Here is a 22,172-nt window from a genome sequence, read left to right as displayed (position 1 = left end):
GACCCACGTGACGGACTAGGAAGTTCAACTGTTTGTCCACTGAGTCATTTTAGCTTCATAACCCAGCGCTCGTCCTGGGTGCTTAATGCAGATCGGTTGGGGATGTCTGGACAGATAATCAGATCTGATCACTTGCAAATAATATTGCTTACCTTTGGGTGATTATCTAAATCACCCACCTAATAGGCAAAAAAAGAGAGAAACAGAAATATCTGCCAAAGATCAATATGTTCATATACAACTACTAACCTCTATTTACTACTACGTAGTAGATGTAGGCTTTAGTGTGTAAATCATATTTGTTTTTTATATACTGGGTGACAGTTACCAGACAGATAGCATAATAAGTCAGCTAACAAGATCAAACATGATCACAAAATCAGTGACAGGTCCTGTCATTAAAATATAAGTTCATCCTTCAGCAGAGTTGTACATTTAAACATCATCAGCTGTTCTCAGCTACCAAAGAACCGAGGACCTCCAATATGGCTGCCAGAGGATGTGTTGCACCATCTGAAAGCCCTCCATTATTATTATTGTCTGCAGTTCCACAAATTAGAGTTGAACCTTGTAAAAAAGTAGAAATTGGAACTCTTTAGGATTTATTCTTTTTTTAACCAACTGCATTGTTTTGTTTTCTAGATGTAGCTTTACTTGTATGCATGTCTCCTGTATGTGTTTGTTGTGTCTTGGTGTGAGAAATATAGTAGTGAGAAGATGAAGCGATATTAAAATTGTCCATTATATAGTTTCTAGATGAGTATATCATACATACAAATATACATTCTTAAATAGGAGGCTAGTTACAAACACAAAACACGATATGTACCAATAGTAAAGTCCTTTTGTTTATACTGTGATAACAACATATGAGTTATTGGAACCTTATAAAAAGTAAACAAAATTTGATTTGCAAATGATAGCCTGAAATCTTAGGTACCGTTCATAATGCACACATGCATTCATATCTATACCAAATGCTGTATCTCTTTCTCATGCACACACACACACACACACACACACACACACACACACACACACACACACACACACACACACACACACACACACACACACACACACACACACACACACACACACACACACACACACACACGCTCACTCATATTGTGAAGGAAATAAATAAAGAGAACTGGGACTTTTCCATTCGTCTGGATCCTCCATCTCTGGTCTTCATCTTTTTTTTTTTTTTTTTTTTTTTTTTTTTTTTTTTTTTTACAACAGCCACCTGAAACACAGACAAAGAGACACACAATCTGTCACTAACAAAGTCCAGACAACTGGCATTGTAGACAAAAAATACTTAAGCAATCACATCCAACATTTCATATGTTTCCTTACAGATTGAAATCAACAGTAATGAGCAAATGGGTTTGGGTTTATTAGATGTGCTGGCATTGTGTGAAGGTACTACATCAAGTCAGTAGTCAAGTATCCCTTTTACTCTTTCTGTAGTAAAGACATTTTCAGGTTTCATGAGTCACAAACACATTTTATGAAGTATTGATACTAGGCACATCCCCTTAGAATTTACAAAGCCTAATCTCTTTGGTCAAGTCGTGGATGGATTGTTTTTTCTTTGCTCATTAATCCCCCCCTGTTTAAGTTTTATTTATCTATTGTAATGGAACTTTCGACCAAAGTAAAATTTTCCCAACTGAAGCAATCTGCATACAGAAGGGAAATGACAATCATCAGGAGAGAGAGAGATACGAGGAAATCAAAATATATTTAGCCCTCTGATAGTGTTACACTCTTATGTGAGTGCTGTGATTTATAAATTTATTATTTATTTATTTATTATTTTTAAAACAGTTGCCTTGTGTTGTTTTAATTTTTTTTTTAATTTAGTATTTCTGGGGAAATCACCAAGTTGCTGCTCTGATGGTTTAACAGATAGATATTGCAACTAAGTCAACATAATGATTTATTCATGCACGCTAAGATTGATTGAAAGCATGTGAGTTATTTTCACATTTTATCAACCTTAATATTAATAGGCTGATATTCATACCAGAATAGGCTTTATGTTATGATTTATTTTAATAAACCAAACAATTCTATGTAAAATCAGACATTCCAAACCCCCATATAGCCAAAATGAAATTATTCTTTGTTTCATAATCACATTTTTCTACCACTGTGGCGATTCAACTTTAAGATTGTCTATGGAATCAGGCTGCTTGGATGGAACCATTGAATAGTCGTTCACCCCTACATTAAAGGGTTTTGCTGCCGGCTGTTCAGTAGTTCTCCAGATTTCTGATTGGATGACTTGAGATACAATTTTTTATTTGACTTGATTGAAGCCATTGGTCCTGGGTTGCAACCAAGTCCAGTTAAACAAATAGTTCAAAACTTAAGGATTTAGCTCATCTGCTTTTTTCCTGGATGTTAGATGAGAAGACTGACATCGATCTCATGTCTGTGCAAGTATGAAGCTTTTTGCAAAGTTAGCGGTGATTGGCTGCAAGCAAAATCATACAAATAGTATTTCTTTTTTCCAGATCTGGGCACGAAAAGGATCAATTGCAGGAATTGTTTGACTGGAGAAGTTTCAACACCACTTGTTACTGGGTTATTTCGGGTGATACCTTAAATATATCAAAAACGGATACCCAGCCCAACTTGGCGTCATCATGCCTATGAGACCTAGAGACCAAAACCAACACCTATGCTCAGCAACCATTGAAGAGCTGGGTGGATGAATAAAATGTTTTTTCTTTTTACCAATTAAAGGCAGAAATGTTGAAGACCGATATCTCAAAACCTGTATAATTAAAACCCCAAACTATCTGCATGAGTGAGGAAATTTGCTTTTATGTAATTTGTTTGAACTGACAAGGGTCAACCATAAAGAGGAAGGGAGTAACGCTGAGGAGATGAAGACAAAGACAGAATGGAGGATTGAATCAGGTGTAGAGGGAGATGATGTGAAAGATGACCAAGAGGGAGTAGAGGGTGAAGAGGAGAAGGTGGGAATAAAATATGAAAGGGAAAGACTAGAGGATGCTAAGCAAGATGGAGTAGAGGATAGGGAGGTGGAGAGAGTACAAGAGAAGGAGGAGAGGAAGAAGGAGCAGAGAAAGAAGAGAAGGAGGACTGAATGAAGAAGAGGAGGGAGCTGAGGACTAATAAATAATGCATTGCCTCTCTTTCTACCTTGACTTTCCTCTTTACCACCTCACATTGCCTCCCTCTCTCTCCGTACATCTCTCTGTGGCGTTCGCCCAGCTTTTGGTAATCAGTTTCCAGAGGAAGCAGTCCTGTATATGTCAGGAATCTCAAATTTTGGATGAGCGCCTCGTTTTTCTGCTGTGAGCGATATAGTGTAACACCAAACATGCATGCGTTCTGTATCTATATCCAATGCTTTTTCATGTTTCTGGACTGAAATTATTGTATATGCATGTGCATCTAGATGGATGGATTAATATAATTGGTAAGGGTAATTATAACCACAAAAGTGCACTCAGTAGAGTGCAGATCTCCGCCAGTTGTTTCTGCAACGACCAATGCTGTGATGTGTGATTTAATGAGCACAAACAGACTTTATTCAAACACAAAAACAAGCAGCGTGGAATTCACGGCCACCAGAGAGGTCCTTGAGCATGCAGCCATAACTGGGCACCCAAAATACTATGCTGTTTGCTGAAGCAGATTGCGAGATCGCTTAACTGGCAGAGAAAATATAATTTCAATTGAAATGTATTGAGGCACCACGTGCTGTGATGATGACTCACACACAGACTCAATGGGTGAAAACAATAGCAGTGTTGCTGTCTGGTTCACTGGGGAAGCTTTGTGAGGTTGGTTTTCTAGCTTTGAGTTCAAGTCCGTTATTCTGGCTGATTAGTCCTCTGCTTAGGTTGAAATATGGGAGCTCACCAGACTTCATGAACTAATGAGAATGATAAAGGTGTTATTTCTCCTGCAGGGTTGGAGGTTCAATCCTCTCACCCTATTGTCCTTATGTCTAAGTGTCCTTGAGGGTTGGAATTGGTTAAATGCAGCAGCCGAATTTCCTGTGTGACGGACATGATGAAGTTCAAACTTTTTAAGGAGCACTGTGTGTGGCCTTTAGTTGAGTTTCCCCATGTTCTTTGTAGTTGCAGAAGGACAGGACAAAGATAAAGGTTAACAGCTTGTTGTGTGACAACATTTAAAAGTCACAGCTCTGCTGTCAAGGTCAAAGTCAAGGTCACTGAGCACTGTACCTCTGTGTTAGGAGATGCATTGTCATCACTCCTCACTTCACTATCCAACCCTCTCTATCTCCCAGCTCATCAAACACCAAAGCTGGTCAGTAGCACATAGCTTCAAACCATGAAACTCTATGTACCGCTCTAGCATTAGTTTCAGACGTGTTACTGTGTCAATGTACGCTCCTTTAGTGTATTCATCTTCACAGGACGTTAGGTTTAGGCAATAAAACCAGTTTTTGAGGTTTAGGAATAGAATATGGTTGATGTTAAAGCAACTGACTAAGGACTCATGGGACTAACGAGTGAAAAGAGAGACTAAATGTTAATGTTTATTTTAGCAAGGGACACGAACAGCAGCCTCCTGGTACAAAGTCCTGTGTTTGTTTGAACCATCCACCTCCAGTCCCACCCACTCTGTGTGGACTACCTTGCACTTTATACTAGGTCAGTTGCTCTGCCCGTTATGACCCTGGCTTGTGCAATGCAAACCTGGCTAAACTTGTATCGCTGTCAGAGGAACAGTGAACAATCTGCGTTATTTGACACGTGATACACTCTATAAGCCAACAAGGGATTCATTGTTTTAAAGCGATCTGATGTACTAAGAACAGATGTAGGCTTCCGCTCTCTTGGGATCAAAGAACACCAAGTAGGTGTGTGTGTGTGTGTGTGTGTGTGTGTGTGTGTGTGTGTGTGTGTGTGTGTGTGTGTGTGTGTGTGTGTGTTTGTGTGTAAGGGAGTTCCACTTGGGAAGCAGATGGAGCTGGTGGGTGGGTTTTGTGTGGAGGATTTAGCAGGCGTGGCCAGCTGCTTGCTGTCCTTTAATAGAGATCCTCTCACCCTCCCCCCAAAAATGAAATCCTTAAACTACCCTGCGTTGGGACAGACACATACACAACAATAGAAACAAGACCAAATAGGAAAGGGTGAGACGCAAAGAGAAACAAAAAGACTAACAGAGTGCAACTATGCTGATTTGCATTTTTGAAAACTGGAAGAGGTAGCAATATTTTGGGATAAAACCACTCTTAATATACACTCCTCCACAGTTGTGTCATAAAACCCCCTGAGAACACCAAACTTTCTGCTCAAGATCTTTGATTAAAACATGACTCTTCTTCAGTCTGCCTTTGATGCTTTCCAATTATCACTCCTTAATCACAGACTAGTTTTTAATGCAAAGAAGACCAAGTAGTCTTTGTCTCCACCAACAACGCTGACTTTCCTGCCATTAATGGCACTCACATTACTCCTGCTGACTATTATAATATAAATAATGATAAAATATTCAACATTTCACACAAAAATGTCAAAACTAACTGGGCGTCTTGTGTAGTAGGACATCTGTATTATTGTTCAGTCAACTTCTTGTCTGTCCCTGGTAATGGAGATACTCTGTATTGTCATGTTGTCATCAACACTTCAGCAGTTAAACCCTGTTTAGCATAGTGAACAACGCTTTATCACTAATGACAAGCTGTTCTCTGCATCAGACAGTTGATGGACCTCCTAACAGTCATCTCATGTTAGTTATTAATTAAGCTCGACTGTTGAACATCCCTCATGTAGCACTAATGTTGGAAGGACTGCTTTTAGGTACCATGCACCATTTTAATTTAACTCAATGCAAACTGTCCTCAAACTAGAGACTTGCATTCCCCTTGGAGATTTTAAAAATGTTGTGTTTTTTTATGATTCTTGGAACAGTTTTTTATTCCTGTTTATTGTGTAGTTTATTGTGAAGTAGTCTTCTCAGTATTTCTGTAAATATGTGTTTGACTCTGTGTTTTGGAGTTTTTTCCATTATATGATAGTGCAGCTGCTGGGTCGCTGTGGTAAGGTGAACTACCAGGGGAGCCCAATGTGATTTGGTAAAAATAACTATGTTTGTTACATAACTTACACAGGTGGCTAGGGTTAGTTAAAGTAAGTAAGTTACATAACACAAGTAAGTCAACATCTGATTTCACACCATTTGATTTGATTCCGTGCCGACCAGCGGTCTGCTGATAAAAGTCCTGTGTTTGTTTGACCCGTCCATCCAGCTCGACCTCCTCCCTGTGTGGACTTTGTGCTCTTGACACAACGTCACATCATGGCTCAAGATTAAGTGGGTTATGTACAAATTACAGTGATTACTTTTTAGTATTAGTATAATTCAGGCAGCAATTTCTGGTTCTGAAAAGTGAAGCCATTGCTGAAGTGACTTATAGCTGCATTCTCTCTAATGTCCATCAGGGGGCGACTCCTCTGATGACCCTACTTCTTACTAGTTCATGGTCTCAATCTCTAGTTTCACGTCTTCTTCAATACAGCATGATGTTCATTTAGAGTCACACAGATCATAAAGCAGGGTATGCTTTAGGGTGGGGCCTTGCCTTAACATGTTGCGTTGGTCAACACTTTAATTTGTCCAATACTTTGGTTTATGACCAAATACCTGAACTAATGACATTCCCATTACCCTCTGTTGGACTTTGTATTTGCTATCAGTTAGCCAATGTTAGCATGCTAATCTGAGGTGGTGAACCTGGTTAACATTTTATATTCTATACAGCTGTTCCATTGAGTTGCCTCTTGATGCAATTTATAGGCTTTGCCTAGGTCTTTTATTGTGAAAGGTCAGAATGGAAGGAGTGAAGCTGTTAAGTGCTTCTGTTGATAATGTGGGAGCAATTCAATTTGCTGTTATTTTGTTTCCTTCATAAATTATAGGAAATATAACCCACGGCTACACGAGCCTCTCTGCGTGAGTCTCATACACACTGCTAAAAGAATGTGGCCATATACCATATCTTAATGTGGTGTGAGCGATCTGATCTCAGTTTGTCCTCAATGCGTCCTGGAAGCATTCACAGCAGCGACAGTTGCAGTCAGACGGGAGAGAACGTAATAAAGTTAAACTCTGGATGCTGACATGTGGGTGTGACATTTCTTGGCATGTCACATGAGCTAAAATCTGACTGTTATGAACCTTTGAAGCCAAACTGTTTCTCTGAACTGCAGATTTCTGCAGATACCATAGCCCATAATAACAGCCCAGAGTGGAAATCTGCTGCTTTAAACTTGTCCAATCCCCCGCCCATGACCTCGGCCATCTCAATTTCCCTCCAATCACTTTTGCAGCTCCTCTTGCTCTTACTCCACCTCTTTTCCCCTTCTGCTCCTACCGCTTTCTATCATCCATCACCTCTTTTTCAGAGGTTTTCAACCAGGCACTCCTCTCTTAAACACACAATGTTCCTCCCTGATTCCTGATCCATCAAAGTATTGTCACTTTCAGGGACCAGCAGTGAAGCTGCACACACACATTGTGTTAACATGTACTTCAGTAACATGGATATTATCCAGGTTTTGCTGGAGCCTTATTCCTGAAAAATATTAACCTCATGCGAGAGTTTCAGCCATGTGCTGCAGGACTCTGAACTGTTTCTCAAACTGGCCTGACAGAATCAGATCGATGGACCAGCGACTGCCCCCCCCCCCCCCCATCACCCAGAGGCCTAGTGGTCACGACACCTGACCCCTCCCTGCAGGGAGGTCCCGTTATGTCCCATTTAATGAACTGAGTCAGGCTGGCCTTAAATGTCGACCACGAACACCCTGAGCTGAGAAGGTGCTGACAGTTTAATAAGCTGTTTTATGATCTGTATGCATATATATATATGTGTGTGTGTGTGTATGTGTGTGTGTGTGTGTGTGTGTGTGTGTGTGTGTGTGTGTGTGTGTGTGTGTGTGTGTGTGTTTGAGAGGGGGAAGAGCCTGACTTGGTATTTGTTGGAAATGAGTGAGTACATGCGAGTGAATAGAGGATTTAGAATTAATTTACATGAAGATATTTTCACAATTTTTTCATCCAGACTTCCCGACTGGAACTTGACTGTGATTTTTTTGGAGGAATGCTGTGTTGTGGCCAAGTCTGTATTGAGCTGCCACATCTACGACCAACAAACACTCCTCTGTCTATACATCGTCCTGATAATTTACAGAAGCAGGAAGGAAGAGACAGAAAATGCTCCAGTTAACAGTAGAGCATCTCATTTTCCACATGCACACACACAGTGATTTTCCGCAGCTTGTCGGCTGTTATGACTGCCAACATTAATCGAGACCAAAGTCACAGAGTGTTTGTTTAGTAGAAACCCGTTAATACAGAGGCTACTGGGTTTATTGAACAAGGAAAGAAGCCTGTTTTCTCTGGTTTCTAAGGTAACCCAGTCTGGATTAACTATTAAAACCGACTTGGTGGGATACAGACAGTCCTGGGTCTAAACATCTGCAGCCTGCTGCTGTACCAAGCATTGTCATTGTATATAAACACCCAACAAGCACCAAAGGGAGAAGATAGGAAGATTGAGAAAATCTGCTAATGAGGGCATTTAGTCTGTTTTAACCAAACTCTGGTGGGGTTCGTTTGTGTAGCTGTAAACCAAAACAACCGGTCCAAGGCCACTTACGAGAGTCGGACTGTTTCTTAACGAACCTAGATTTTGTTCGATTGCAGTGAGAACATAATCCGACCCAATTGCAGGAAGTAAACATGAGTGGGAGAGGACTGACTGGGATCTATGCAAAAGTCTGATGTTTGCTTGACGTCTGGGCCGAGGAGAACAGAATACAGAATATGCAAATAATATAATGAATAAAATAATAAAGTCCACAAAAAGAGTTACATTAATAAAGTAATTCCAGATGAACTGGAGGAGAAGGGATCCGTGTGCGGTCGATCGGTGCAGAGTCAAAGTAAAAAAACTTACACACTGCACCTTTGTTCACGCCCCTTAGCAAATTTATTTTCTTTATTTGATCTACTTAACCAGTGCACTGTGAAACCGAACCAGACTGAATAGAAGTATCAGTTTCACTCCTAACTGGACTTCACAAAAGCCCCCTCAGAGAATTAAAAGATGCAAGGCCTAAACACAGCCACAGTAAACATTACAATGTTACCTTGTGTTGACCTTTGACTGTAGCAACCCTGAGCTAATCAGTGTCATCTGAATAATGGTGGAACACATTATTGCACCATGTTTCATCAGAAATGCATCAAAGGACATCCTATCTTAACGATTTTATTGTCTCAAGTCTTGTCTTTTTATTATTATTCCATTACATATTGTTTTTTTTGTGGTCATGACTCATGCCTCATTATCTTAGGTCGTGGATACACTGGTCTTGACTTTTGTCATCTGATCATCCCAGGATGCATCAACTGTCAAGTCTGTATGCTCTGAGATCCGATCTTGCACGCACTGGGATCAGATCAGCCAGAACACAACGAGGTTGCCTGGTCTGTTTGGATCTCAGTGAGGTGTGGACAGCATGTGGACTCAGTCCAGACCATTCATCAAACGTAGGTCTCCATCATCTCCCCCCCAAAACGGGAGTTCCTCGACCGTGGAGAGCAAAGGGAGGAGAGAAGGAAACCGGGTCTGGAGCCCAGTTGAGACTTGCTGTATGAGACCTGTTAACTTACTGCTGATGAAAACCCAACTTTTCCAGATTCGGCTGCTTCAAAATAAAAGCTTTTAAAATGCAAAATAACAGTCTATTGTAAAGAATTACTAAAATTAGCATTTCACAATTAGAGCTTTTTTAGCAGCTATTCTTCAATAAAACAAGTCTTTCATTACGTTTTCTCTACCAGTTACAAGGGTTCTTACAAAGAAAACTGGTGGATCGATAATTTAGTGATGTGGAAAGCTAACTGAGAGATTGAAAACCAAACTAAGGACTGAACTAAAGGAGACTGGTGCCACTGATGTCAATGTAGTGAGTCCACAAAGATAAACAGGAGGATTTGTGATGAACTGGTGTGTTGGGGGGCAGTGGGGGCACCTTGGGGGCCTCCCGTTACACGAGCAGCAGATTCCACAGAGGCACTGCCCGTTGTCCTACGCTCTGCAGCTCTAGCTGGGAAAGTTGTTTTAGCTGCATGCTCATGGCTTACAGCCCTAACACGCCAACTCTGAATGGCACCCCCAAAGTTGTTGGCACTTCACTTCTGGACATAACAGGCTAAAATGAGCTACATGAATGATTCTGACTTGCTTTTTTACACAGCTGACTGCAATATTGTTTTTAGGATTAAAGATGTCAAAATCTGTAAAATAACTACGGATGATTTATATTCCACCGTTTTCATGGCCAGCACGCCAAACAACACTCCTATCCAAGAGGACAGGAATGAAAATAATCTGATTTAGTTTAGCAATCTGCCATGTATTTCTGTCTGTACATGGCTACTCAGTAATGTGACTGTGAAATAAAAAGTGGTCCAGATCCAGTGGGTAGGAAAAGGAGAACTGAACGCTCAGCCCCACAGCCTGCAGACTTGCCAGCTCTCTCTGCTCTAACACAAACACTCTCCTCTTTGTTTTTCTTGCCTCAGTTGTCTGGGCCAGAGTAAATGAAAATGAGTCTTTAAAGAATGCATAGACACAATCCTACACACAACCACACACACGCACACACACACACACACACACACACACACACACACACACACACACACACACACACACACACACACACACACACACACACACACACACACACACACACACTACTCTCTACCACAGACAGCCTTCACTATTCTGCACATTCATGTGTTTCCATTTAACGCATGTCCTGGCAGCACAATCTTTTAGAATCAGCACTTAATAGCTGGAATCACACTGCCCAAAAATGTCTGAACACACATAGCGGCCATGCATTCCAACATTCACAACTATACACTCAACATACAAACATATCTGCTAAAAGAACATACAAACACCCTCATGCTCACAATCCACTGAGACCTAGCTATTCTAGTGCAGGTGCAAGTTATTATGCACACATTCCTGAATGCATTGAGGTCTTTCGGTTTATATGGCAGTCATCTTCAATGACGTCTGCAATTCTCTGCATCAGTGACTCTTTTAATTCTCACCAAGCAATGAAGCAAGAAATTAAATTTACTCTCGTCACTGTAACAGGGTCATTTCTTCGTGTTCAATGGGACAGGATTTTGATATCGGAAGCATTCTTGTTTCCGTCTGTATTGACCAATCACATTTGAGCAGGTTTTGGTTGAAAACATGTAAACAGTCTGTCTCAGAACCCACCGGCCATCGTCTAATGATGACTTGGCTTTAAATTGGTTTAAAATTAGCTTGTAAACTGGTTACTTGTTAAACAATCCGGTTGAACATGTCGTCTCTCAACTCCGGCTCCGCATCTCAAGTTGCTAATCGGACTGTAAGCGATGAGCAGCATACAGAACAGGAAGTCACGGTCCTGATATTTTCTAGCTGCCCCGGAACCCCAGAAATATTGCCCCTTGCCCCCAGAGGCTTGTTCACGCTAGACCAATAGCCAGTTCTGAAATTTCCAAACAGCAGCTGCAGCAGAGAAGAAGCTGCTAGGGGAGGGCAGAGCTCCAGAGAGTGACACTCTGCACTCAGCTGATCCCAGATCTCAATGACAAACCAACATCTTCCTTTAAGGTTGAGCTGTTCTCACAAGGCCAGAGACACTGTATGTTTAACTCTTATGTCTAACACCTTCTGGTTCTAAAAGCTCAAATGTCATTAACAATCTGTAAAGTCAGTCAAATGAATGCACTTCCAAATGGTGCATCGATTTAATCAGTCTGTCAAGATACAAAGGTCTCAAAGTCAAACCAGACCAGCAACCCAACCTTTTAGGAAAAAATTGATAGATACCTTTTTGTGATTTTTGAGGTTGTGGTTGCAACTAAGTATTAAAGTTAGGAGTCGTTAGAGGCCGCTGCCTGGCATTCACAGTAAAGGTTTCACTGTTTATGTGACTGGCCTCCCACTGGGCCGGGCCACAGGGATCACCATCACCCTCAATCAGCACCTTCTGACACAGCAGTAGGGCTGGGCGATAAAACCATCATAAAAATTTTCATGGTAAAATCTTAATTATCTTCCATCCATCCATCCATCTCCTTCCGCTTATCCGGGGCCGGGTCGCGGGGGCGGCAAGCTAAGGAGGGTCCTCCAGACGTCCTTCTCCCCAGCAACACTTTCCAGCTCCTCCTGGGGAACCCTGAGGCGTTCCCAGGCCAGACGAGATATATAATCTCTCCAGCGTGTTCTGGGTCTACCCCGGGGCCTCTTACCAGTTGGACGTGCCTGGAAAACCTCTAAAGGGAGGCGTCCAGGAGGCATCCTGATCAGATGCCCGAGCCACCTCAGCTGGCCCCTTTCGACGCGAAGGAGCAGCGGCTCTACTCCGAGCTCCCTCCGGATGTCTGAGCTCCTCACCCTATCTCTAAGGCTGAGCCCAGCCACCCTACGAAGATTCACAAAACCTCAATGAATTGGACGATACAAGGTTGTGGCACCTCGCCCGGAATAGGGAAACCGGGGCACCCTCCTGGAGCCAGACCTGGTAGGGGAGCTCGCCAGCGAGCGTCTGGTGGCCGGGCCTTGGCACATGGGGCCCGGCCGGGCCCAGCCCGAAAAAGCTACATCGTGCCGCCACCCTGTGGGCCCACCACCCGCAGGGATAGGCATTGGGGTCGGGTGCAATGTGAGCTGGGCGGCAGGCTGGGCGTGCTGACCCCCGGCATCACAGACTAGCTCTAGGGACGTGGAATGTCACCTCTCTGGCGGGGAAGGAACCGGAGCTGGTGCGGGAGGTGGAACGCTACCAACTAGATATAGTTGGGCTCACCTCCACGCATAGCACCGGTTCTGGAACCAAACTCCTGGAGAGGGGCTGGACTTTTTCCTTTTCCGGAGTTGCCCAGGGTGAGAGGCGCCGGGCGGGTGTGGGGATACTCACAAGCCCCCGGCTGAGCGCCGCTGTTCTGGAGTTCTCCCCGGAGAACGAGAGGGTCGCCTCTCTGCGACTGGGAATCGCAGGAGGAAAGTCTCTGACTGTTGTTTGTGCCTATGCACCAAACGGCAGTTCGGAGTACGCGGCCTTCTTGGAGTCCTTGGGTGGTGTTCTGGAAAGGGCGCCGACTGGGGACTCCATAGTTCTTCTGGGAGACTTCAACGCTCACGTGGGTAACAATGGAGAAACCTGGAGGGGTGTGATTGGGAGGAACGGCCTGCCCGAGTGGTGCTTTGTTGTTGGACTTCTGTGCTAGTCATGGACTGTCCATAACAAACACCATGTTTGAGCATAGGGAGGTTCATAAGTGTACTTGGTACCAGAACACCCTAGGCCAGGGGTCTCAAACTTAATTTACTTGGGGGCCGCTGGAGGCAGAGTCTGGGTGAGGCTGGGCCGCATCGGGTATTCCACAAGAAAAGCTTTGTTAAAAAATTCCAATCTTCTCAAATGTCTTTATTTTTATTTTTTTTAACACAAAATAAGATGAAAAAATAAATAAACAAATTAAGAATTAATAAGTAAATAAGTAAATAAATCAGTAATAAATAAATAAAATAATAATAATTAGATTTCTCTAGTCAGCAACTATGTGTGGTTTCTTCAGTCTTCTATATCTGCTGTATTCAGATTTAAACGTCTTTATTAACAGTTCTTTAACCTCAATGGGTTCTTCTGAACATGAATTGTCCCTTTTTTTGGAGGTGTTGTGAACGCAGCGCGCTGGGACGAATGTCCGCGTTTGCCTAATAGAAACGAGGCAGCCAGCCAGGCACGGAAGAAAACTCTCCATGGCAACGCTGCTGTCACTGTCACTCATTGAGAAATGTTTCTTTGCTTGCATCAAGCCCGGTCGATGTCCCGCCCCCGAGAGCCATATACCCCACCGTGATTGGTAGGTTCGTTCAGCTCCGCACACAACACTGTAAAGTGCCATTCATATAAAACTTGCGGGCCGCACTAACATTAAACTTTCATATTAAGGTGGGGGCCACAAAATATCGTCTAGCGGGCCGCAATTGGCCCACGGGCCGCGAGTTTGAGACCCCTGCCCTAGGCCAAAGGTCTATGATCGACTTTGTAGTTGTGTCTTGGACACTCGGGTGAAGAGAGGAGCAGAGCTGTCAACTGATCACCACCTGGTGGTGAGTTGGATCAGGTGGCGGGGGAGGCTGCCGGACAGACCCGGTAAACCCAAACGTGTAGTGAGGGTGAACTGGGAACGTCTGGCCGAGGATCCTGTCCGCAAGGTCTTCAACTCCAACCTCCGGAATAATTTCTCGTGCATCCCGGGGGAGGCTGGGGACATGGAATCCGAGTGGGCCATGTTCAAATCCTCCATTGTGGAAGCTGCTGCTAGGAGTTGTGGTCGGAAGACGATCGGTGCCTGTCGTGGCGGCAATCCAAGAACCCGCTGGTGGACACCAGCGGTGAAGGAGGCCGTCAAGCTGAAGAAGGAGGCCTTTTGGGCTTGGTTGGCCGTGGGGGGTCTCCTGAATCAGCAGGCAGGTACCGGTTGGCCAGAAGGGCTGCAGCTGCGGCGGTTGCTGAGGCAAAACCCGGGTGTGGGAGGAGTTCGGCGAGGCCATGGAGAAGGACTTTCGAATGGCCTCAAGGAAGTTCTGGCAAACCGTGAGACGACTCAGAAAGGGGAAACAGGGCTTTTCTCAGGCTGTGCTCAGCAGGGGGGGAGAACTGCAGTCCCGGACTGGGGATATTGTCAAGCGGTGGAAAGAACACTTTGAGGAACTCCTGAACCCGACCAACACATCCTCTGTGGAAGAGGCAGAGTCTGAAGACTCAGGGGAAGACTCGTCCATATGCCTGGCGGAGGTCGTTGAGGTAGTTAAAAAGCTCTTCAGCGGCAAAGCGCCAGGAGTGGATGAGATTCGACCGGAGATGCTAAAGGCTCTGGACATTGTTGGGCTGTCTTGGTTGACACGTCTCTTCACTGTCGCGTGGAAGTCGGGTACAGTGCCTGTGGAGTGGCAGACCGGGGTGGTGGTTCCCATTTTCAAAAGGGGGACCGGAGAGTGTGCTCCAATTATAGGGGTATCACACTGCTCAGCCTCCCGGGAAAGTTTACTCCAGGGTGCTGGAAAGGAGGCTCCGTCCGATTGTCGAACCTCGGATTCAGGAGGAGCAATGCGGATTCCATCCTGGACGTGGAACAGCGGACCAACTCTTTACCCTTGCAGGTCTGTTGGAGGGTGCATGGGAGTTTGCTCATCCAGTCTACATGTGTTTTGTGGACTTGGAGAAGGCCTTCGACGTGTCCCTCGGGGAGTCCTGTGGGGGGTACTGCGGGAATATGGGGTACCTGGTTCGTTACTACGAGCCATTCGGTCCTTGTATGACCAAAGTGAGAGCTGTGTCCGGATACTCGGCACAAAGTCGAGCTTGTTCCCAGTGCGTGTTGGCCTCCGCCAGGGCTGCCCATTGTCACCAATCCTGTTTGTGATTTTCATGGACAGGATTTCAAGGCGCAGCCGGGGGGGAGGAGAGTTTCCGGTTTGGGGACCTCAGAATCGCATCCCTGCTTTTTGCAGATGATGTGGTTCTGTGGGCTTCTTCGGAACGTGACCTTCAGCACGCACTGGGGCGGTTCACAGCCGAGTGTGAAGCGGTCGGGATGAGAGTCAGTACCTCCAAATCTGAGGCCATGGTTCTCTTCCGGAAAACGGTGGATTGCACCCTCTGGGTTGGGAGTGAGTCACTGCCCCAAGCGAGGGAGTTCAAGTATCTCGGGATCTTATTCACGAGTGAGGGTAAAATGGAGCGGGAGATGGACAGGCGGTTCGGTGCAGCGTCAGCAGTGATGCGGGCGTTGTACCGGACCGTTTTGGTGAAGAAGGAGCTGAGCCGAAAGGCAAAGCTCTCGATTTACCAGTCCATCTACGTTCCAACCCTCACCTATGGTCATGAGCTTTGGGTAGTGACCGAAAGAATGAGATCGCGAATACAAGCGGCCAAAATGAGCTTCCTTCGTAGGGTGGAATTATCTTAATTTTAGATTTTCAATATGCTCCCTCTACCTTCAAAAACACTTAAAAAACTGCTAATAGGTTGTAGCCTCCATCGTAGCCACCTTTTATATCCCTGCAGATTAACTGGCTAATTGTAATTTATGCTATGGATGCTATGGAAATATGTGATATTAACATTAATCACAATGTGGTTTAAAACAGAATCACACATATACAAGTCTAAGTCTGGGGCGGCTGTGGCACATGAGGTAGAGCGCTTGTCCCGTAACCACAAGGTTGGTGGTTCAAACCCCTCTACCGGCAACATGCCGAGGTGTCCTTGAGCAAGACATCTAACCCCAAGTTGCTCCCCGGGCGCTTCGTTGCAGCTCACTGCTCCTCCGGGATGGGTTAAATGCAGAGAAATAATTTCCCCATTGTGGGACTAATAAAGGATTGATTATAGTATTATTATTATTATTAACATTGTCTCTACTGATACAAGTCCCTGATAAAGGCTACTCTCAGTTCATGTTCAAGTAATTAAATGAGTATTTGTTGAGTTCTCATGTTATGAGCTGTGCCTGACTATGCCTTTGGAAGCCAATCAGGAAAGAAAAAAGCAGTTTGGAATCTTGGCTTGATCATAAGTTAGGGTGTTTCATTTGAGGGCAGTCGGCTTTGTTGAGCCAGCTCAGCGTTTGCCAAACTGATGGTGAAAGGCTCTACTAAATTCATCATTACCATGACAGCTCCAGTGGCTGTTTTGGGGTGTTTACAAGTAAAAATGTTGCTGCTCTTCTTCATCTAAATGACCAAACTGCTCCTTAACTTCAGAAGAGCTACAATAACTAACTGACAGCACCTGCTGAAACTTCACTCATTGGACTCCATGACCTACAACTGGTTAATTCATCAGCTGGGTAGAGAAGAGGGGAACACACTGATGGGCCAGAACCCTGTGATCACATCTCATTTCCATATCCATGGCTGTGCGATGATTAACCAGTGGGGGATGGGCTGATCAATGCCTGCGCTGGCTTGGTTTTATCTCTTACCACCTCTATGTCCGTAGGTTTTATTAAATCGCTGACTTTTACGATTTGTTCCAAGCTGCAAGGAGTTGAAATCCTGACATCAGTCATGAAAATAAAATAAAAAAACCTGGTGAAAGCAGTCACCTTCTGATGATGTGACATAAGAAATCTACATTGCTGAGATATCTTGCTTTAAGTGGATGGACAGACGTGCTATATTTAGGCTCCCATCATAATGTAAGGGAACAAAGAGATTGCGAGTACAACCACTTACGATTTTAGGATTTTTTAAATACACCTGTGTCTTCTGCCTTCTCTCCATAAAATATTCTAGGGAAGAATTCAATTCAATTCAATTCAATTCAATTCAGTTTATTTTGTATAGCCCAGAATCACAAATTACAAATTTGCCTCAGAGGGCTTTACAATCTGTGCACATAATTCAGTGCCTCTCCATGACCAGTTAAAACATTGAAGCCTGAACATTGCAGAAACACTGCACAGTTTGATCTATTTGACAGGTTATTTATATAGCAAGGCTTAAACCCTCACCCAACCAAGGCTCACGATGAAGACATATACACACCGCAGCTGGCCTAATCTCTCTGAAGACGATAGTAGGAAAAAAAAGAGATTGGTATTAATTTAAAAGCCTGTTTTCCATTCTGCTTTACCTTTTTGGGTGTCGCCAACCATTCCCTGCATCAGGAGATTAAATCATCATACGCTGAATGACATCTGATCTTGAACAGCAGTTTAGGAGTCACAGGTTCATTAAATTTGGTGGGAATTAAATAATAAATTAGTTTTTTAAAGAATTTGATTCAAGAGCAGAGATCCGGGATTCTTTGTCTATGCTGTTCAAAAGCTTCATGTGTCTGATGCTGGCAATGTTCTTCCTCTCAACAAAAGAAAGCTAAACGAAGTGAATTGGTTGCTGTCATATTTTTACTAACAGTATGCACAAGGGTGTGTTTGTTTAATGTTACCTTTTTTAACATCAGACATATTGAATTTAGGAGGTTTTGTTTAGTAAAGATATGAGACTTGTTTGATTTCTCTCTGTAGGACAGTATAACGACATGGTAGAATAAAGGCCGTCATGAACAGGGAGCAGTTAGAACGGAGTCAGTACATTGGGTGGAGCATTAAGGCTTGTATTAGCTTAGTTTATTGTTGTAGAGGCCGTCAACACATGTGATTCTGCTGCAGAAGAAAAAAAATGACATCGTCAAATAGGAATATTGAATTGAAGACATTGCAAATATGATTAAGAAAAGGTAATATTTCACAAGGCCTGATGAATTTGAATGAAATAGATTCAAGATTATTCATGGGTGTACGTCCAACACTGTATCCTTAGGTATGAAGCTGAATTTGTTCTGACTCTCTTGTTATGTATGCACAATGGCGATCTAAATATTTAAATTTATTGCAAGTAAGTGATAATGCAGAATGAGGTGTCCTAATTAAAAGCAATCCTAATTGCATTAAATATCTCTACCTATAAGAATATTAAAACATTTCCTCCACAGTGTTACAAATGACAGCTACTAAAAGGTTCATGCGACCATTTACTTATCACCCACCTTTATGGTTATACATCTTGTTCATAACATTTTTATTTAGACGCATAGTAAAAATAATATCCTCATCCACACAGATTTTCCTTAAAAGAGATATTACAATTTTGAATTAATAATTTTTTAAATGCTGACGAGTCAATAGTGTAAAATATCTGACATCTGGTTGCCGCTTCTAGCAAAAAGTGTTAGCAAGCCAATAGTATAACGACGTTGGTATCACATGGTATCTCTGTGTCGTCAGCGATCAAATAAACCACAAAAACAGACATACGGAGAAAATAGAAGCGGGTTGTCGACTGCAAAATCAGTTGCTAAAAGCCAAAGCTGTCAACACATTCTTATCTCAAGCATGTCAATATACACTGGTTACATACAAAATGCCTTTTCCAAATAACTTTTGTCTTCACAGGACAAAAGGTTTAGGCGACAAAACCACTTAGTCAACTCTAAATGACTAACGCCTGACTACAGGGAGATAAAAGAGTCACGTGACTAGCAGTCCACACGAGTCATGGGACTAAGGACACTTAGCGACTCAATGACTCACTCAAATGTCAACGTTAACTTATTTAGCATGGGACTCGAACAGAGGTCTCCTGGACAAAAGTCCTGTGTTTGTTTGACCCATTCACTGTGACACCCTTGAGCTGCGTATAACCTGCACTTCACCACTGCATATATGACAAGCTAAACGTTACCTAAAACTAGCTAGTCATATCCTAAAATAACATGAATCTTGAAACACCACTGCACAAAGTAACTTAAATCTATAGCTGAAATATATAGCTACATATTGTAAAATGACTTCATTAACACACCACGACCATTACTTCGAATAATTACTTGACATGACTGAGTCTGTCTGACTCTCACTCAATGCAACAACGAAGGTTGTGTGACGGCCTGGCAACCACTAATGGAAGGGGGTAATAGAGGTTACGACATCTAGTGGCTGAATGTTTTTAATGTATTCAAAAGCGCATTTAAGGTTCACGTTGAGGCAACTCACACTACTTGGTTAAGGGACAGTGAAACATTGTGGACTTATGAAGACCCTGGAGAGGCTGGTCCTTGTACATCTCCACCCCCTGGTGAGCTCATCTTTGGACCCACTTCAGTTCGCCTACCAATCTGGCATCGGGGTGGATGACGCTGTCATCTACCTGCTACAAAGATGCCTTTCTCACCTGGAAAAGGCTGGAAGCACTGTGAGAGTCATGTTTTTCGACTTCTCCAGTGCCTTCAACACCATCCAGCCTTTGCTTCTGGGGGACAAGCTGGAGCAGACTGGGGTGGACCAGCACCTCACTGCATGGATAAATAAACCACAAAAACCACATTCACTGTGACACCCTTGAGCTGCGTATAACCTGCACTTCACCACTGCATATATGACAAGCTAAACGTTACCTAAAACTAGCTAGTCATATCCTAAAATAACATGAATCTTGAAACACCACTGCACAAAGTAACTTAAATCTATAGCTGAAATATATAGCTACATATTGTAAAATGACTTCATTAACACACCACGACCATTACTTCGAATAATTACTTGACATGACTGAGTCTGTCTGACTCTCACTCAATGCAACAACGAAGGTTGTGTGACGGCCTGGCAACCACTAATGGAAGGGGGTAATAGAGGTTACGACATCTAGTGGCTGAATGTTTTTAATGTATTCAAAAGCGCATTTAAGGTTCACGTTGAGGCAACTCACACTACTTGGTTAAGGGACAGTGAAACATTGTGGACTTATGAAGACCCTGGAGAGGCTGGTCCCTGGTGAGCTCATCTTTGGACCCACTTCAGTTCGCCTACCAATCTGGCATCGGGGTGGATGACGCTGTCATCTACCTGCTACAAAGATGCCTTTCTCACCTGGAAAAGGCTGGAAGCACTGTGAGAGTCATGTTTTTCGACTTCTCCAGTGCCTTCAACACCATCCAGCCTTTGCTTCTGGGGGACAAGCTGGAGCAGACTGGGGTGGACCAGCACCTCACTGCATGGATCCTGGACTACCTCACCAACCGTCCACAGTATGTGCGGATACGGGAGTGTGAGTCAGACCTGATTTCCTGCAGCACGGGGGCCCCACAAGGAACCGTTCTGGTTTCATTCCTCTTCATCATATACACCTCGGACTTCACATACAACTCTGCTGGTTCACTTGAACAATAAACTGGACTGGATTAATCACACAAATGCACTTTACAAAAGGGTCAGAGCAGACTCTATCTGCTGAGGAGACTGAGGTCTTTTGGAGTGCAGGTAGCACTCTTGAGGACCGTTTTCGACTCTGTGGTGGCATCAGCTATTTTTTATGAGTGGTTTGCTGGGGCAGCAGCATCTTGACAGCCGACAGGAAGAGACTGAACAGACTTGTCAAGAAGGCCAGCTGTGTGCTGGGGTGTCCATTGGATATGGTGGAAGTGGTGGGAGACAGGAGGATGATGGCCAAGCTGTCATCCCTGATGGACAACACCTCCCACCCCATGCGGGACACCCTGGCAGCTCTGTACAGCTCCTTCAGCCACCGGCTGATTCACCCCTGGTGTGTGAAGGAGAGGTACCGCAGGACTTTAAATGAGAAGGGCTCTATTGAGTGCATTTCCATACACCTGTTACTGTGCATGCCTGTAAGTGTTATTTGGTCCCCATTCTGAGATGGAGAGTTAGCCTATTGGTAGCTTAGCGTTAGCATGTCTGGGAGTAAATGAGATAAAAGCTGATGAAACTGATGTTTTTAAAATAAATGATGACTTTGTATGAGATGGTTTTGCTTCTTTTTTTAAGTTGTTTTCTTGAAATGTGGACTCAGCGTCGACACCGAGAGCCAAAGTCTTGCTAGCTAGCTGCCGGTCCACTAGCTTGTGCAGCTCAATGCTATCTTTGATTGGGTGTTTCTTTTCTTCTCTTTCTGATCAACTGAAACCTGTTCAAGAGGTTTTATCTATATTTTAATAAACATGACTATCTACCTCAGTCACTGATATTAGTTAAACCATTTATTTGAAGGCAATCAGAAAGACTACAGCTCCCATCATTTCTCCTATATCCATGTCATCCACCAGTGCTCCGTTCCAATGTAATTTTCAAACTTCCTAATCAGCTCTGCTCCCAGTAGACAACACGACACAACACTAAAAATCTGTGCAATATAAATACACTGTGCAATAATAGTTATAATAGTTATTCTGTCTGTATATATAATATTTTAGTTGCTGTGGATTTTTTACTTTTTGTTTAATTATTTAATATTCTTTACTGTTTTTACTGCTTATTTGCTTATTTATAATACTTGTTTTTGATCTTGTTTTGCACTATACTCTATGCTGCTGTAAATCCTGTAAATTTCCCGGCTGCGGGACTAATAAAGGATTATCTTATCTTATCTTACTGTCTGTGATACAGGATGCAAACGTCAGTCTGGACGCCCACCATCAAGTTCAAAAATACAATATTTCACAAGAGGTGGACACAAATACTGGGCGGTTGCACTC

The 22,172-nt window shown here is 43.4% G+C and overlaps 1 protein-coding gene across 2 annotated transcripts in view; it reads right to left on the bottom strand.

The window, feature by feature from the left end:
- Positions 1 to 1,218: 1,218 nt before the first annotated feature.
- Positions 1,219 to 22,172, bottom strand: part of cdk14 (cyclin-dependent kinase 14) — a 173,608-nt gene continuing 152,654 nt past the window's right edge. For both annotated transcript variants that reach the window (XM_054622406.1, XM_054622407.1), the window contains one exon: positions 1,219 to 1,249. The gene's annotated coding sequence lies outside the window, so the exon portion shown is untranslated. The remainder of the gene's footprint in view (positions 1,250 to 22,172) is intronic.

This window comes from Anoplopoma fimbria, chromosome 20 (genome assembly GCF_027596085.1).
Source record: "Anoplopoma fimbria isolate UVic2021 breed Golden Eagle Sablefish chromosome 20, Afim_UVic_2022, whole genome shotgun sequence".
NCBI classification, from domain to species: Eukaryota; Metazoa; Chordata; class Actinopteri; order Perciformes; family Anoplopomatidae; genus Anoplopoma; species Anoplopoma fimbria.
This window is presented reverse-complemented; position numbering and strand designations above follow the sequence as displayed.